The sequence below is a fragment of the Balaenoptera borealis genome (assembly GCF_965194805.1).
Source record: "Balaenoptera borealis genome assembly, chromosome: 4".
NCBI lineage: Eukaryota > Metazoa > Chordata > Mammalia > Artiodactyla > Balaenopteridae > Balaenoptera > Balaenoptera borealis.
In genome coordinates, this window is record NC_138861.1 from 136,426,674 (window position 1) to 136,446,402 (window position 19,729).

The following is a 19,729-nucleotide window of genomic DNA, read 5'->3' on the forward strand; positions in this document are numbered from 1 at the left end:
GACACCCAAATATGAAATAGATATACCTCTAGGAATCCACAAGACACCCAATGAGATATGTTCTAAAGCTTTTAATCCTATTCAGTTTACATTTCTTAAGAGCTTATTATTTTTGTTCATTCAAACAGTATTTTAATTAAAAAAACTACAAATTGTGATAACTGAGATAATGTAAAAATAACTGTGTTCTCTATTAGTCAGCAATTACTTCAATAATTGCTACGTAACTACCACAAAACTAAATGGCTTAAAATAGCAACCATTTATTCCTTGATCTTTGGTTTTGTTAAGCAGAAAATAAATGTAATATTGTCAAGCAGGAAAAAATGCCAGATGAAGATGAAAATGAAGCACACTGCTTAAATATTTTTATATTAGTTTATTTTGAAAACGTCAAACATAGCAAAAAGTTGGAAGAACTGTGTAGGGAGCATCCATAATTCACCTTCACCACAAACATTCTGATTGCTGTATTTGCTTTATCACATAACTATCTTATCAATCAATTCATCAATATATCTGCATTTCAAACTTCTAAGATGTAGCTATCAGTAAACTTCGTCCCTAAACACTTAAACACTCATATTGCTAAGTAGAGGTATTGATATTTCTTTACATTTTTAAGGTAATATTTACATAAAGTGAAATGCACAAATCTTAACATTTGATGTGATTTCACAAATGCATACACCTGTGTAATAAAGCCCTCTCAAGGATTAGAACATTTCAGTTATCCCAGGAATTTTCTTTATGCTCTGTATATTAATTCTGATACAACTATAGGCAACCATTGTTTTGAATTTCTTATCAGAATAGTTTATCTCATTCTAGAATTTTGTACAAATAGAATATTACAGTCTATTCTCTTTTGGCTTCTTTCACTTGCATGATTATTTTGAGGTTGATCCAAGTTATTGTGTATATCAGTAATTTATTGTGCACATTCTCTATTTACTTCTTAGTCTTCTGTCTAGTTGAGCTATTTACTATTGAAAGAGGGGTACTGAAGACTCCAAATATTTTGATAGAACTATTTCTCCCTTGAATTCTCCATTTTTGCTTCATATATTTTGGAGTACTGTTGTTAAGTGTGTGTTATGGTTGAACTGTGTTCCCCCCAAAAGATGTGTTCAAGTCCCAACCTCTAGTACCTCAGATCGTGACCTTATTTAGAAATAGGGTGACTGCAGATGTATCTGTTAATCCCATACTCCTAATTTATACCCCCCCTCCCCTTTGGTAACCATAAATTCAGTTCCTTGAATCATATTTGATTTCCTTTACCAGTGTTTTATAGTTCTCAGTGTGTAAGCCTTTCACCTCCTTGGTTAGGTTTATTCCTAGGTTTTTTAGGTTTGTTTTTTTTTTTTTTTGATGTGATTTTAAATGGGATTTTTTATTTTTAATTTCTTATTCAGGTATTTCACTGTTAGTGTAAAGAAATGCAACAGATTTCTGTATATTAATCTTGTATCCTGCTACCTCGCTGAATTCATTTATCAGTTCTAGTAGTTTTTGTGTGGAGTCTTTAGGGTTTTCTATATATAGTATCATGTCATTTGCATATAATGACAATTATACCTCTTTCCTTCTGATTTGGATATATTTTATTTCTTTTTCTTGTTTGATTGCTGTGGCTAGGATTGCCAATACTATGTTCAATAGAAGTGGTGAGAGTGGGCATCCCTGTCTTGTTCCAGAATTTAGAAGGAAGGCTTTCAGTTTTTCACCATTGAGTGTTATGTTGGCTGTGGGTTTGTCATAAATAGCTTTTATTATGTTGAGATATGTTCCGTCTATACCCACTTTGGTAAGAGTTTTTATCATGAATGGATGTTGAATTTTGTCAAATACCTTTTCTGTGTCTGTTGACCATGTGGTTTTTGTCTTCCTTTTTGTTAATGTGGTGTATCACACTGATTGATGTATGTATGTTGAACAATTCTTGTGACCCTGGAATGAATCCAACTTAATCATGGTGTAGATCTTATGTATTTTTGGATTCAGTTTGCTAATATTTTCTTGAGGATTTCTGCATCTATACTCATCAAAGATATTGGTCAGTAATTTTTTTGTAGTGTCTTTGGTTTTGGTATCACAGCAATGGCGGCCTCATAAAATAAATTTGGAAGTGTACACTCCCGCTCAATTTTTTGTAATAGTTTGAGCAGGATAGGTATAAATTGTTTTTTGTATGTTTGGTAGAATTCCCCAGTGAAGCCATTTGGTTCTGGACATCTGTTTGCAGGGAGTTTTGTTTTTTTTTTTAATTACAGATTCTATTTCCCTTCTAGTGATCAGTCTGTTCAAATTATCTGTTTCTAACTGACTCAATTTTTTTTAATTTTTAAAATTTATTTATTTATTTATTTATTTATTTATGGCTGTGTTGGGTCTTTGTTGCTGCGCACAGGCTTTCTCTACATGCAGCAAGCGGGGGCTACTCTTACTTGTGGTGTGCGGGCTTCCCATTGTGGTGGCTTCTCTTGTCGTGGAGCATGGGCTCTAGGCACACGGGTTTCAGTAGTTGTGGCTTGTAGGCTGTAGAGCACAGGCTCAGTAGTTGTGGTACACAGGCTTAGGTGCTCTGCGGCATGTGGGATCTTCTGGGACCAGGGCTCGAACCCATGTCCCCTGCATTGGCAGGTGGATTCTTAACCACTGCGCCACCAGGGAAGTCCCTCTAATTGACTCAGTTTTGATAGGCTGTATATTTCTAGAAACTTGTCCACTTTTTCTAGGTTGTCCAATTTGTTGTCATGTAATTGTTCACAGTATTATCTTATGATTTTTTTTTAACTCTGTAGTATCAGCTGTTATTTCTCCTCTTTCATTTCTTATTTTATTTGGGTGCTCTCTCTTCTTGGTGAGCCTGGATAGATAGATGTTTGTCCTTTTTTTTTTTTTTTTTTGATCTTTTCAGAAAATCAGCTCTTGGTTATATAGATATTTTCTACTTTTTTTTAAATCTCTATTTTATTTACTTCTTCTCTGATATTTATTATTTCTTTCCTTCTGCTTACTTTGGGTTTTGTTTGTTCTTCTTTTTCTAACTCTTTTAGGTTAGGATGTTTGAGATTTTTCTTGTTTCTTGAGGAAGGCCTGTATTGCTATGAACCTCCCTCTTAGAAATGCTTTTGTTGCATCCTGTAGATTTTATGTGTTTTTATTTTCATTTGTTTTGAGGTATTTTCTGATTCCTTCTTTGATTTCATCTTTGACCCATTTTAAAATTTTTTTAGTAGCATTTTGTTTAGTCTCCACATGCTCATCTTTTTCCAGTTTTCTCTCTGTGGTTGATTTCTATTGTGGTCAGAAAAGATGCTTGAAATAATTCCTATCCTCTTAAATTTGTGGAGGCTCCTTTTGTGACCTAGTATGTGGTCTATCCTAGAGAATGTTCCAGGAGTGCTTGAAAGGAATGTGTATTCTGTTTGTTTTGTTTTTTGAATGCACTGTCTTATAGATATCAATTAAGTCCAATTGGTCTACCGTGTCATTTAGAATCTCTATTGCCTTACTGATTTTCTGTCTGGAAGATCTGTCTATTGATGTCTATGAGGTGTTCAAGACTCTTACTATTATTGTATTCCTATCAGTTTATCCCATTGTGCCTACTAGTATTTGTTTTATATATTTAGGCACTCCTATGTTGGGTGCATATATGTTAACAAATGTAATATCCTCTCCTTGTATTGGTCCCTTTATCATTATATGCCATTCTTTGTCTTTTTTTATGGACTTTGTTTTACAGTATCTTGTCTGATATGAGTATTGTTACCCCCACTATCTTCTCATTTCCATTTGTATTAAATATCTTTTTCCATCCCTTCACTTTTGATCTACATGTGTCTTTTGCCCTGAAGTGAGACTATTCCAGGCAGCATATTGTAGGTTCTTGTTTTTTTATCCAATCTGCCACTCTATGTCTTTTGATCGAAGTATTTAGTCCATTAGCATTTAAAGTAATTATTGATAGGTATGTACTTACTGCCATTTTGAACCTTGTTTTCCAGTTGTTTTTGTATTTCTTCTTTGTTCATTTCTTCATTTTTTTCCTTTAGTTGTTTGATGGTTTTCTTTTGCACTGGGTTGGCCAAAGAGTTCGTTCAGATTTTTCTGTAAGATGGGCCTAGTAGCACTTAGTTGAATTTAACTTCATTCGAAACAATTTTGTTAGATTGTTTTGTGACAGCTGTCCTATCGGCGTGCATTTTTAAAAAAACTTATCAAAATTGAAGTTACTCTTGCCCTGCCACTAGGTTCATCAGTACCGTTTTTTTTAGATCCCATATATGTGCATTAGCATATGGTATTTGTTTTTCTCTTTCTGACGTACTTCACTCTGTATGACAGACTCTAGATGCAGATGTAGAGAACGGACTTGAGGACACAGTGGGGAAGGGGAAGCTGGGATGAAGTGAGAGAGTAGAATTGATATATACACACTACCAAATGTAAAACGGATGGCTAGTGGGAAGCTGCTGCATAGCACAGGGAGATCAGCTCAATGCTTTGTGACGACCTAGAGGGCTGGGATAGGGAGGGTGAAAGGGAGGCTCAAGAGGGAGGGGATATGGGGATATATGTATACATATAGCTGATTCACTTTGTTGTACAGCAGAAACTAACAAAACATTGTAAAGCAATTATACTCCAATAAAGATATTTTAAAAATTGGTGAATTTTTGTGTAGCCATTTTAATATTGAAGATGGAAGAAAAAAAGAACATTTTCTGCATATTATGCTTTATTTCAAGAAAGGTAAAAACGCAATTGAAGCGTACAAGAAAAGATTTCTGCAGTGTATGGAGAAGGTGCTGTGACTGATCGAACATGTCAAAAGTGGTTTGCAAAGGTTCATGCTGGACATTTCTTGCTGGACGATGCTCCACAGTCGGGTGGACCAGTTGAAGTTGACAGTGATCAAATCAAGACATTAACTGAGAACAATCAATGTTATACCAGGTGGGAGATAGCCAACATACTCAAAATATCCAAATGAAGCAGTGAAAATCATTTACACCAGCTTGGTTATGTGAATCACTTTGATGTTTGGGTTTCACATAAGTTAAGCGAAAAAAACCTTCTTGACCTTATTTCCACATGTGAGTCTCTACTTAAATGTAACAAAAATGTTCCATTTTTAAAACAAATTGTGACAGGCGACGAAAAGTGGATACTGTACAATAATGTGGAATGGAAGAGATCGTGGGGCAAGCAAAATGAACCACCACCAACCACACCAAAGGCCAGTCTTCATCCAAAGAAGATGATGTTGTATATTGTGGGACTAGAAGGGAGTCCTCTATTATAAGCTCCTTCTGGAAAACCAAACAATTAATTCCAACAAGTACTGCTCCCAATTAGACGAACTGAAGGCGGCACTCGACGAAAGTATCCGGAATTAAGTCAACAGAAAATGCATAATCTTCCTTCAGGATAACGCAAGACTGCATGTTTCTTTGATGACCAGGCAAAAACCTGTTACAGTTTGGCTGGCAAGTTCTGATTCAACCGCCATATTCACCAGACATTGCAACTTCGGTTTCCATTTATTTTGGTCTTTACAAAATTCTCTTAATGGAAAAAATTTCAATTCTCTGGAAGACTGTAAAAGGCACCTGGAACAGTTTTTTGCTCAAAAAGATAAAAAATTTTGGGAAGATGGAATTATGAATTTGCCTGAAAAATGGCAGAAGGTAGTAGAACAAAACGGTGAATATGTTGTTCAATAAAGTTCTTGGTGAAAATGAAAAATGTCTTTTATTTTTACTTAAAAACTGAAGGAATGGGACTTCCCTGGTGGCACGCTGGTTGGGAGTCCACCTGCCAATGCAGGAAACACAGGTTCGGTCCCTGGTCCGGGAAGATCCCACATGCCCCAGAGCAACTAAGCCTGTGTGCCACAGCTGCTGAGCCTGCACTCTAGAGCCCCAGAGCCACAGCTACTGAAGCCCGCACGCCTGGAGCCTGTGCTCCACAGCAAGAGAGGCCATGGCGATGAGAAGCCTGCGCACCACAATGAGGAGTAGCCACCACTCGCCACAGCTAGAGAAAGCCTGTGTGCAGCAACGAAGACCCAATGCAGCCAAAAATAAAATAAATAAAATAAGTAAATTTATTAAAAAAAAAAGAACAAAGGAACTTTTTGGTCAGCCCAATAGTATGCTTAAGAGCCTTTCTTTTTGGTTTTTGTGAATCTACTGTAAGGTTTTGATTGGTGATTACTCTGGATTTCAAGGATGCCGACCCATAACTATATCTGCTTGCTTTAAACTGATAGTCATACAAGTTAAACACATTCTTAAATGTCTACATTTTTGTACTCCCCTCTCTCATATTTTTTTATTTTAATGTCCTATTTTACGTTTTCATGATTATCTTTTAGTGCTACTTGTAGTTATAATGTTTTACAAAAATTATTTGATTTTTTTTTAAATCTATGTCATGGCTTAAGTGATCTTCAAGCATATATTTGCCTTTCCTGCTGGGATTTTCCCCTTTTCTTTAGAATCTTGTTTCTTTTTTAGAGATCTTTCAATATTTCTTTTAGGGTAGGTTTAGCATTGTTGAATTCTTTGTTTTTGTTTGTCTAAGAAATTATTTTTCCTTCTATTCTAAATGATAATCTTGCTGGGCAGAGTATCCTAGGTTGCATGTTTTTCCCTTTCAGGAATTTGAATATATCATACCACTCCCTTCTGGCCTGCAAAGTTTCTGCAAAAAAGTCAACTGATAGGGGAACTGGGGGTTTCCTTGTAACTCCTTGTTTTTCTCTTGCTGCCTTTAGAATCCTTTCAGGGAATTTCTCTTGTCCTTTAATTGGGAGTAGTTCCTCTGTTTTTTCATTTTACTTAACTTTCTCTGTCTCTATTAATTTAGGAGAAAGTTACCCACTATGGTTTTGAAGGGGTGTTTTTATGTAGGACCATCCCTGTGTAGACTGTGTGTGTCCAATATTTTTGGTGCAAGGGCTGGTTTTGGTATGGATGCCAGCCATGTCTTTTTCAATGTGTGCCAGTCATTATCCCCTTGAGAGGGGGTGTGACTGCTATTGTGGTGTTCAAAGCTTGCGCTGGATGTGAGGCAGGGCCTCCTCTTTGTTCCTTGGCTGTCACCACCCTGTTGGGGGCAGGGTCTGCTCCCCAGTTGTTCAAGTAGAAGCCCTGAGGGTTGGGTTTAATCAGGCTCCATCCAGTTGAGTGTGTGCTCTACCCCAAAGGAGGTGATCGCTGAAGCAAATGAGGCCCATGTGGTCACAGTGACCCTATGCGCTGCCTGTGCAGGCATCCATGGTTCCGCTCAGCAGCCCAAGGTAGCATCTCTTTTTCCATTGTGTTCATCCCAGATGTAGTGAAAGGCTGTGGTGTGGAATAGGCTGTGGCTGGGGATTGAGGCACTGTGGCTGTGCTGCCACCTGAGACCTGGGTTGCCTCTGGCAGACCTCTCCCAAAACCCATCTGCCCCAGATCTGGCATGAAGCTGTGGTATAGAGTGGGCAGAACTGGGGCACTCCTGCTGGGAAACGAAATGCCACATGCTACTGCACAGGGCCTGACTACCCAAGATTCAGCACCTAGCTGCTGCGCATTCTTGTGGTGCTGCTCAGTGCATGTGCTGACAATGTGTGCTGTGGCTGGGCCCACCATCATGCATAGGCTGACAAAGAGCTCCTCAGCTCCCCCTGAATCACACCCCAGGCCCTCCAGGCTGTCTCTGCATGGCTAGATGAGTCCTCTCCCAGCGCCTGTCTGCCTGAGATTCGGCACTTAGTTGCTGTGTGTTCTTGCGGTACCACCCCATGTGCACACTGACAGCGTCTGCCTGGCTTGCCCAGCCACCCCGATAGGTGCACTGACAATGTTCTCTGTGGTTCCACCAAGATCACACCCCAGGCACCCTGGTCTGTCTCTACACAGAGAGACTGAATCTTTGCCCTGATCTGTGCCAGCTTGTGGTGTGGAATGAGGGGGATGGGGGTGTTCACCCCTTCAGATTGGGAAATGCAGCAAGGCGGCAGCTGACAGTGTTAAGTCTCCTTCCACCCTGATTGTTTGCAAGCCAGCACGTGTGACACTGCTCCTGAGTAGAGTCTAGGCTTCTCCAGTCCTTCTATCTGTCTCAGTGGATTTACCAATAGGCAAGGGAGCTCCCTAGTGTGAGGATCTATCCATGTGGACCTCCTTTTCCTTCCAGACCCCTCCCAGGGGCACCAGTCCCAACCTAAGGCCATTTTTTTTTCTTTTGTCCTACCCAGTTACATGGAGATCTTTCTTGCAACTTTGGTTGTATAGGAGATCTGCCAGTTGGCAGTTAGTTTTCTGTGAGAGTTGTTCCACATGTAGATGTATTTTTGATGTTTGTGAGGTAGGTGAGCTCCAGGTTCTCCTACTGTGCCATCTTGATCCCCCTCCTCCTATAACTATAGACATAGACTTAAAGTCTATGTCATCTCATATTAGTATAGCCACCCAGCTTTCTTTTGGTTACTGTTTCCATGGAATATCTTCTCATCTTTCCACTTTTAACCTATTTGTGTTCTTCAATCTAAAGTGAGTCTCTTATAGACAGTATATAGTTGATTATCTTTTAAAATCCTTTCAGCTTCATTTGCATTCAAAACAATTACTGATATGGAAGGACTTCTGCCATTTTGCTATTTGTTTGTTGTATGTCATATCATTTTTATCCTCTATTACTGCCTCCTTTTGTGTTTAATGGATTTTTATATAGCATGCTGTTTTTACTTCCTCTCATTTCCTTTCAATATATATAGTTTAAGTCATTTTTCTAGTGGCTACCCTAAGGATTACAATTAATATCTTACACTTATAACAACCTAGTTCCAATAACTATCAACTTAGCTTCAACAGTATACAAAAAATCTACTCTTTTATAGCTCCGTCTCTTCTTATGTTGTTCCTGTCACAAATTATACCTTTATACATGGTGTGTCCATTAATATAGGCTTATTATTATCACTTACACATTTGTCTTTTAAATTATATAGGAAAAAATTTACTAACAAAAAAAATGATATTATATTTTATACTTAACTATGTAATTATCCCTACTAGTATTCTTTATTTCTTCATATGCTCCAAATTACTGTCTAATGTCTTTTCATTTTTTTAAAAAAAAATTTATTTATTTATTTATTTTGGTTGCGTTGGGTCTTAATTGCAGCATGCGAACTTCTTAGTTGCAGCATGCATGCAGCATCTAGTTCCCTGACCAGGGATTGAACCCAGGCCCTCTGCCTTCGGAGCACAGAGTCTTACCCACTGGACCACCAGGGAAGTCCCTGTCCTTTCATTTTTTAACCAAAGGATTCCCTTTAACATTTCTTTTAGGCAGTTCTATAACCAACAAACTCCCTCAGATTTTGTTTATCTGGGAACGTCTTATTTTTTCCATTTTTGAAGAATAGTTTTGCCAGATATGGAAGTCTTGGTTTACAGAGTTTTCGTTTTTGTTTTCTTTTTTTTCTCTCAGTATTTTAAATATGTCACCACACTATCTTCTGGTCTCCAAGGTTTCTAATAAGAAATAATCTTATTGAGGATCCCTTCTTTGTGGTGATTCACTTCTCTCTTGCTGCTTTCAAGATTTTCTCTGTTTTTGTTTTTCAATAGTTTGTTTATAACATGTCTTAGTGTGGATCATTTTAAATTTATTCTTTTTGAAGTTTGTTGATTTTCTTGGATGTGAAGATTCATGTCTTTAATCAAATATGGAAAGTTTTTAGCCATTATTTCTTCAAATATTCTTTCTGTCCCTTTCTCTCCTCTACTTTTGGAACTTTCATTATGTATATGTTGGAATATTTGATAGTGTTCCACAGGTCTCTTAACCTCTGTTCATTTTTCTTCAAGTTTTTTTCTTTCTGCTCCTCAAACTGGATAATTTCAATTGACCTATTCAAGTTAATTGATTCTTTCTTCTCCCTGCTCAAATCTGTTGTTGAAACACTCTAGTGAAATTTTATTTTAGTTATTTACTGAATTCTCATTTGAATCTTTTTTATAATTTCTATTTCTTTATTAAGATCCTCTATTTGTTCAGACATTCTCAACATTCTCCTGGTTTTCTCTAGTTCTTGGTGTATGGTTCTCTTTAGCACTTTGAGCATATTTAAGACATTTGATTTTAAGTCTTTGTCTAGTAAGTACAATGTCCGGGCTTCCTCAGACACTGGGGCAGTTTCTGTGAATTTTTTTTCCTGTGAATGGGCCATACCTTGTTTCTTTGCATTCCTCATATTTTTTTGTGGAAAACTGGACATGTTAGTATTATAATGTGGTACCTCTGGAAATAATATTCTCTCACCACCCCCTCCTCAGAATTTGTTGTTGTTACTTGTGGTGGGTTGTAACTGACTGTTTAGTAAACTTTCTACATTATTTTTGTGAAGACTATACTTTTTTCTCAGAAGTATATGTTTCTTTAGCTTAGTATTCAGCTAATGCTTTGACAGAGATTTCTGGATGCTGGAGCCAAGAAAAGGAACAAGATAAAAAAGGATTCTTCTCTTTTTTCAGATTTGAGGGCACTCCTTCAACATTTAGCTGGGCCATATAAAACTCTACTCTAGCCTTCACTTCCTGCTTGCACTGCGACTAAAGATCAACCAATATTGAAAGGCTAGGGTCTTCTCAAGTATCTTGTATGTGTTCTGCCCTGGTCATGTGGATAACCTTTTAGATTCCCTGGTATACAAAGGAAATTCTGAAAGTCCCTATTGCCCCAAAGTATCTTATTCCCAGTTTGTCCTCTGAGGTTGTGTGACTACTGTGCAACTATTGCTTGTCCCAACTGTTATCTTTTGCCACAGCATCTTGTTTATTTGTGGCAGTGGTTTGTTCATTTGTCTCTCAATGTGTTTAAGGGATGCCTTCCGTGGAGCCAATTCTCCACCTAGAGAATTCCACATTGGGTGAAACAAAGGCAAACATCTATATGTCAAGGAACCAGAAGACAAATCGAAACAGACAATCAAAATTCTTTGAGAACAAGGTCTATTCTGTTCCCTCCAGGACTAGAAACCCACACCAAGAACACAGGTTGATGCCTTCAAAACCAGGACCAACCTGGGAACAGAGAAGTGTGAGAAAGGTAACTTAAATGCCACAAAGCTCTCCTATGTGCTTCAGTCACCCTTTTCCTAATGAAGCATTCACTTAATTGCTATAAACCTTTGACTATCTTCCAGGATTCCAATAAATTTGATCCTGACAATTTGCCAGTTTTTTGTGGGTGTTTCTAGGGAAGTACAAAACCCCAGTTTCCTACTCCACCATTTTCACTGACATTACTAGTCACACCTCTTTGCATTATTTTTTGTTCTTGTTTTTAGCAGTCTCTCCAGGGATCGCAATATATATCCTTAACTTTCATAGTCTATTTGGGGGTTACTTTTGTACCACTTCACTTCAAAGAATCTTCCAAACATATTTAACTTACCCGATTTCCATTTATTCTGTAAATGTCATATATATTACGTTTATATACAACATAAAACTCAAAGTAAAAGGTTTTGATTTTTACTTTAATTACTGATGTAAACTTTAAAGAAATTAAGAAAAAGTGATATTTATTTATACTTATCCATATATTTCCCATTTCTGGTGTTCTTTATTCCTTCCTGACGATCTGAATTTCTATTTGGTATCATTTCCACTCAGCCTGAAAATGTTCCTTTGGCATTTCTTGTAGTGCACGTTAGCAGATGATGAATTCTCTTTGTTTCTATTCATCTGAATTAATATTTTGTTAGGTACAGAATTCTGAGTTGGCAGGGTTTGCCCTCCAACCCCGCCCAAGCACTGAAATATGTCAATTCCCTGTCTTCTTGTTCCATTATCTCTCATGAGAAGTCAGCATCACTTACATCATTGTTTCCCTGCAGCAATATATTGCCTTTCTCTAGCTGCATTCAAAGTTTTCTCTTTTTCTCTAGTTTTCATAGGTTTGATTACGATGTGCCTAGGTGTGGTTTTCATGGTATTTTTCCTGCTTGGGATCCAAAGAGTTTCTTGAATATGTATACTTAATAATGTCTTTCAAAAACTTTGGGGATTTTTGAGCTATTTTTTTCTCCATAAAAAAGAAAAGCTCGGGGCTTCCCTGGTGGCGCAGTGGTTGAGAATCTGCCTGCCAATGCAGGGGACACGGGTTCGAGCCCTGGTCTGGGAAGATCCCACATGCCACGGAGCAACTAGGCCCGTGTGCCACAATTACTGAGCCTGCGCGTCTGGAGCCTGTGCTCCACAACAAGAGAGGCCGCGATAGTGAGAGGCCCGTGCACTGCGATGAAGAGTGGCCCCCGCTTGCTGCAACTAGAGAAAGCCCTCGCACAGAAACGAAGACCCAACACAGCCAAAAAATAAATAAATAAAATAAATTTAAAAAAAAAAAAGAAAAACTCACTCCACCACACATTTAAAAATTTTTGTTGACTACTGGAAATCATTATCATTCTATGATATCTGAAAATTTTTAGTATCTGATATATTTTTACAATAAAAGGAGAATTAAATCTTCTGAAAAATAGAAGAGGGGGGTACTCTCATAAACACATTTCACAAGTCAGCATAACCCTGATACCAAAACCAGACAAGGATGCCAAAGGAAAAGAAAATTGCAGGCCAGTATCCCTGATGAAAAGAGATGCAAAAATCCTCAATAAAGTATTCGCAAACTGAATCCAAAAATACATTAAAAGGATCATACACCATCATTAAGTGGGATTTATTCCAGGGATGCAAGGATGTTTCAACATCCACAAATGAGTCAATGTGATACACATAACTTTTTTAAGACAATGAAGTATTATCATATGACCATCTCAACTGATGCAGAAAAAGCATTTGACAAAATTCAACATCCATTTATGACAAAATTCTCAACAAAGCAGGTACAGTGGGAACATATTCCAACATAGTAAAGGCCATATATGATAGGCCCACAGCTAACATCATACGCAAAGGTGAAAAGCTGAAAGCATTTCATCTAAGATCACGAACAAGACAAGGATGCCCGGTCTTGCCACTTTTATTCAACATAGTACATGAAGTCCTAGCCAGAGCAATTAACCAAGAAAAATAAATAAAAGGCATCCAAATTGTAAAGGAAGAAATAAAACTGTCAGTATCTGCGAATGACATAATATTATATATAGAAAACAGTAGAGGCTCCCTCAAAAAACTGTTAGAACTAATAAACGAACTCAGTGAAGTTGCAGAATATAAAATCAATACACAAAAATCAGTTGCATTTCTATACACTAATAACAAACTATCAGAAAAAGAAATTAAGAAAACAATCCCACTTACAACTGCATCAAAAAGAATAAAATGCTTAGAAATAAATTTGACCTAAAAATTTAACATCTATATATTGAAAACTACGAGATATTAATGAAAGAAACTGAAGACACTAATAAATGGAAAGAGATGCCGTGCTCATGGATTGGAAGAATTAATATTGTTAAAACATCAAAATTCCACTGGTATTTTTCACAAGAATAGAACAATCCTAAAATTTGTACGGAACCACAAAGGAACCCATATAGCCAAAGCAATCTTGAGAAAGAATAAGAAAATTGGAGGCATCATGAGTCCTAATTTCAAACTATGTTGCAAAGCTATAGTAATTAAAACAGTATGGCACCAGGATTTAAAAAGACACATAGGTAGTCCCCTTGCGGGCTGATGGTTAGGACTTGGCGCTTTCACTGCCATGGCATGGGTTCAATCCCTAGTCAGGGAGCTAAGATCTCACAGGCTAAGCAGTGCAGGAAAAAAAAAAAAAAAAAAGACACATAGATCAATGGGACAGAATCAAGAACCCAGAAATAAACCCACACCTATACAATCTACTGATTCATGATAAAGTAGCCAAGAATATACAGTGGGGAAAGGACAATCTGTCAATAAATGGTGTTGGAAAAACTGGGCAATCACATGTAAAAGAATGAGACTATACCACTATCTTACATCATACACAAAAATTAACTCAAAATGGATTAAAGACTTGAACACGAGGCTTGAAACCATAAAATTCCTACAAGAAAACATAGGTGGTAAGCTCCTTGACATAGGTTTTAGCGATGACTTTTTAAATCTGACACCAAAAGCAAAAGCCAAGAAAAGAAAAACATGTGGCAAAATATCAAGCTAAAAAGCTTCTGCACAGCAAAGGAAACCATCAACAAAAAGGCAACCTACTGAATGAGATAAAATAATTTCAAATCATATATCTGATAAGGGGTTAATATCCAAAATATAGAAATAACTCACACAACTCAACAGCAAAAAAACAAACAACCCAATTGAAAAATGGGTAGAAGATCTGAATAGAGTTTTCCAAAGCAGATATACAGATGGCCAACAGGCACAGGAAAAGATGCTCATCATGACTAATCAGGAAAATGCAAATCAAAACCACAATGTGATACCACTTTACACCTGCCAGATGACTGTCATCAAAAAGTCAACAAATAGTCAGTATTGGCAATGATATAGAGAAAAGGGAACATTTGTGCACCGATGATGGGAATGTAAATTGGTGCAACCACCATGGAAAACAGTACGGTGTTTCCTTAAAAGATTAAAAATAGAACCACCAATTCCATTCCTGGGTATTTATCCAAATAAAACAAAAACACTAAGTCAAAAATACACATGCACCCCTATGTTTCACTGCAGTATTATTTACAATAGTCAAGATATGGAAACAGGGCTTCCCTGGTGGCACAGTGGTTGAGAATCTGCCTGCCAATGCAGGGGACACGGGTTCGAGCCCTGGTCTGGGAAGATCCCACATGCCGCAGAGCAGCTAGGCCCGTGAGCCACAATTACTGAGCCTGCGTGTCTGGAGCCTGTGCTCCACAACAAGAGAGGCCACAATAGTGAGAGGCCTGTGCACCACGATGAAGAGTGGCCCCCGCTTGCCACAACTAGAGAAAGCCCTCGCACAGAAACGAAGACCCAACACAGCCATAAATAAATAAATAAAAATTAAAAAAAAAAAAGTAAGCAAAAGAAAAGAAACAATAAGAATTAGAGAAATCCAATGTTCATTGCAGCACTATTTACAATAGCCAGGACATGGAAGCAACCAAGTCTCCATCAACAGATGAATGGATAAAGAAGATGTGGCGCATATATACAATGGAATATTACCCAGCCATAAAAAGAAACAAAATTGAGTTATTTGTAGTGAGGTGGATAGACCTAGAGTCTGTCATACAGAGTGAAGCAAGTAAGAAAGAGGAAAACAAATACCGTATGCTAACACATATATATGGAATCAAAAAAAAAAAAAATGGTTCTGATGAACCTAGGGGCAGGACAGGAATAAAGACACAGACGTAGAGAATGGACTTGAGGACACAGGGAGGGGGAAGGGCAAGCTGGGACAAAGTAAGAGAGTAGCACTGACATATATACACTACCAAATGTAAAATAGCTAGCTAGTGGGAAGCAGCTGCATGGCACAGGGAGATCAACTCAGTGCTTTGCAACCACCTAAAGGGGTGGAATAAGGAGGGTGGGAGGGAGACGTAAGAGGGAGGGGATATGGGGATATACGTATGTATATAGCTGATTCACTCTGTTATACAGCAGAAACTAACACAACACTGTAAATCAATTATACTCCAATAAAGATATTTTTAAAAAAAAGAATTAGAGAAATCAATGAAATTGAAAACAGTAAATCAATAGAGAAAAATCAACAAAACCAAAAGCTAGTTCTTTGAAAAGATCAAAAAATTCATATGACTCTAGCCATGCTAACTAAGAAAAAAAGAGAGAAGTTACAAATTACCAATATCAGAAATGATAGAGAGGACATCACTACAGATCCCATGGACATGAAAAGGATAATAAAGGAATACTTCGAACAACTCTATGCTCGCAAATTTGATAACCTAGATGAAATTGACCAATTTCTGTAGCACATAATCTGCCAAAACTCACACAAAAAGAAACAGACAATCTGTTTAGGTCTATTATCTATTAAAGAAATTGAATCAATAATGGATAACCTTCCAAAACAGAAAGCACCAGGCCCAGATGGGTTCACTGGTGAATTCTATCAAACTTTTAAGGAAGAAATTATACCAATTCTCTACAATCTCCTTCAGAAGATAGAAGCAGAGGGAATACTTCCTAACTCATTCTCTTAGGTCAGCATTACCATAACACCAAAACCAATTGACAACATTACAAGGAAAGAAACTACAGACCAATATCTCTCATTAACACAGACGCAAAAATCCTCAACAAAATATTAGCAAATTGAATTAAAAAATTATATAAAAAGAATTATACACCATGACCAAGTGAGATTCAACACTCAAAATTTAATTAATGTAATTCATCACATCAACAGGATAAAAAAGAAAATCACATGATCATACCAATAGATGCAGAGAAAGTATTTGACAAAATCCAATACCCACTGATGATAAAAACTCTCAATAAACTAGCAGTAGAGGGGACCTTCCTTAACTTTGATAAAGAGTATCTATAAAAAACCTACAGGGACTTCCCTGGTGGTCCAGTGGTTAAGATCCGCACTCCCAATGCAGGGGGTGCAGGTTCGATCCCTGGTTAGGGAACTAAGATCCCGCAAGCCGCGTGGCATGGCCAAAAAAAAAAAAATTTTTTTTAAGAAAAAAACCTACAGCTAACATCATACTTAATGGTGAGAAACGTGAAGCATTTCCACTAGCATCAGAAACAAGGCAAGTATGCCCCCTCCCATAATGCCTTTTCAACATCATACTGGAAGTACTAGCTACTGCAATAAAACAAGAAAAGAAAAGAAAACATGTACAGGTTTGGAAGGAAGACAAAACTGTCTTTGTTTGCAGATTATTCTATCACCTATGTAGGAAACCAAACAACAACAACAAAAAACCTTCCTGGAACAATAAGTGATTATAGCAAGGTTGCAGGATATATGGTTAATATACAAAAGTCAATTGCTTTCCTATATACCAGCACTGAACAAGTGCAATTTGAAATTTAAAATACAATGCAATTTACAGTAGCACCCCAAAAATGAAATACTTAGGTGTAAATCTAACAAAATATGTACAAGATCTATATGAGGAATACAACAAATCTATGACGAAGGAAATCAAAGAACTAGATAACTGGAGAGATATTCCGTGATCATGGATAGGAAGACTCAATATTGTCAAGATGACAGTTTTCCTAACTTTGATCTACAGAGTCAATGCAATCCCAACTGAAATCCCAGCAAGTTATTTTATGGCTGTCAACAAGCTGATTCTAAAGTGTATACTGAGAGGCAAAAGACCCAGAATAGCCAGTGCAATATTGAAGGAGAACAAAGTTGGAGGACCGATACTACTAAGGGTATTGGGTGATATAAATCTACTGTAATCAAGACAGTGTGGTATTGGTGAAAGAACAGACAATTAGATCAATGGGAAAGAATAGAGAGCCCAGAAATAGACGCACAGAAATACAGTCAATTAATCATTGACAAAGGAGCAAAGGCAATAGAATGAAGCAAAGATAGTTTTTTCAACAAATGGTGATTAAAAAACTGGTTATCCACGTGCAAAAAAATGACTCTATACACAGCCTTTACAGCCTTCACAAAAATTAACTCAAAATGGATCATAAACCTAAAAATAAAACTATAAAACTCCTAGAAGATAACACAGGAGAAAACTTAGATTACCTTGGGTATGACAATGACTTTTTAGATACAACACCAAGACACAATCCATGAAACAAATAATTGACAAGCTGGACTTCTTTAAAATGAAAAACGTTTGCTCTTCGAAAGACATCGTCAAGAGAATGAGAGACAAGCCACAGACTGGGAGGATGTTGCAAAAGAAACACTGATAAAAGACTGTTATCTAAAATACAAAGAACTCTTAAAACTCAACCATAAGAAAACAAACAACCCGATTAAAAAAACAAGGCAAACTGTTCAACCCATATCTCACCAAAGGAGACAGACATACAGATGGCAAATAAACGTGAAAAGATGCCCTACATCATATATCATCAGGGAAATGCAAATTAAAACAAGATGCAACTACACAGCTATTAGAATGGCTAAAATCCAGAACAATGATAACATCAAATGCTGGTGAGGATGTGAACAGGAATCCTAATTCATTGCTAGTGGGAATGAAAAGTGGTACTGCCACTTTGGAAGACAGTTTAGAAGTTTCTTACAAAACTAAAATATACTCTTACCATAAGATCCAGCAATTGCTTTCCTTGGTATTTACTGAAAGGAGTTGAAAACATGTCCACAGAAAATCCTGCAAGTGGACATTTATAGCAGTTTTACTCATAACTGCCAAAAGTTGGAAGCACTAAGATGTCCTTCAATAGGTAAATGGATAAATAAACTAATATATCCAGACCATGGAACATTATTCAGCGTTAAAAGAAGTGAGCTATCAAGCCATGAAAAGGCATGGAGGAAACTTAAATGCATATTACTAAGTGAAAGAAGCTAATCTTTAAAGGCTACATTCTACGTGATTCTAACTATTCAACATTCTGGAAAATTCAAAACTAGGGAGAAAGTAAAAAGATCAGTGGTTGCTGGGGTGGGGTAGGGGCGGTGAATAGGAGCACAGAGGATTTTTAGGGCAGTGAAAATACTACAATGATGGGTATATGTCATTATACATTTGTCCAAACCCACAGAATATACAACACCAAGAGTGAATCCTAACGTGAACTATGGGCTTTGCATGATTATGATGAGTCAAGTAGGTTCATCCTTATTAAAAATGTACCTTTCTGGTGAGTGATGTTGATAATGGGGGAAGCTATGCATGTTTGAGAGGAGGGAGTATATGGGAACTCTCAGTACCTTCCACTTAGTTTTCCTGTGAACCTATAACTGCTCTAAAAAATTCTTTTTTTTTTAAGTCGATATAATCCCTGATACTAACAGAATAAAGGATAAACACCACAACCTACACCCCCCCCCAAAAAAAACCCCACAATGACAGCAAATTACAGGAACTTCTGAAAGTTTAACAGCAAAAGCAAGTCTAATTGGAAGACTGGACTCTCGAACCAACCGCTCAAGCATTGTAACATATAACCCTAAAGGAAGGATTTCCAGGAACGAAGGGAAAAGTTGACTTTTCTCTGAACAGCTTTTATACAGCTTGTAGGTAGACAAACTTACGTAAACCTGATATATCCATTAATGTAGAAGAAAAGAGCTTTCCATTTAGAAACTGACCTAAGTTTGTGGAGTAGTTCTTAGTTTGTTACATATCCTTGCTGAATACCACCATCTTCTCATCTGCATAAAGTGTATCATACCAACCTCAGAGGTCTTTTTTTTTTTTTTTTTTAGTTATTTCTGAGATATACATTTTAAAGTAATAACAAGAATTATGACATAACATTATACCAGAACATATAAGATTTTTAGAAATTTCTAAAAATTTCAGAGGTCTTTTTTGATCAATACGTTATCGCACGTGTGTGAGAACTCTCAAATGTGTTATTCTACAAATGGCATTAAAATTAATAGAAATTTACCAAAATAAATAATGGAGTCCATTTTCTTAAAGCACCGTATCCATTCATCACAGGTATGAGAAACTGGAGTAAGCACAGAGGTGTAAACGGGTGGTTAAGTCAGGTACTGATTTTTTTCCCCTATGCTGTTCCGTCAAGTTTAAGCATTTGGAATT

At 37.1% G+C, this 19,729-nt stretch overlaps 1 long non-coding RNA gene across 4 annotated transcripts in view; it reads right to left on the reverse strand.

Annotated features, from left to right (window-relative positions):
* LOC309627649 overlaps nt 1–19,566 on the reverse strand; it is an 80,169-nt gene extending 60,603 nt beyond the window's left edge. For all 4 annotated transcript variants that reach the window (XR_014243890.1, XR_014243891.1, XR_014243892.1 and 1 more), the window contains exon 1: nt 27–19,566. This is a non-coding gene — a long non-coding RNA (uncharacterized lncRNA). The remainder of the gene's footprint in view (nt 1–26) is intronic.
* Between the last annotated feature and the right edge of the window lie 163 nt (nt 19,567–19,729).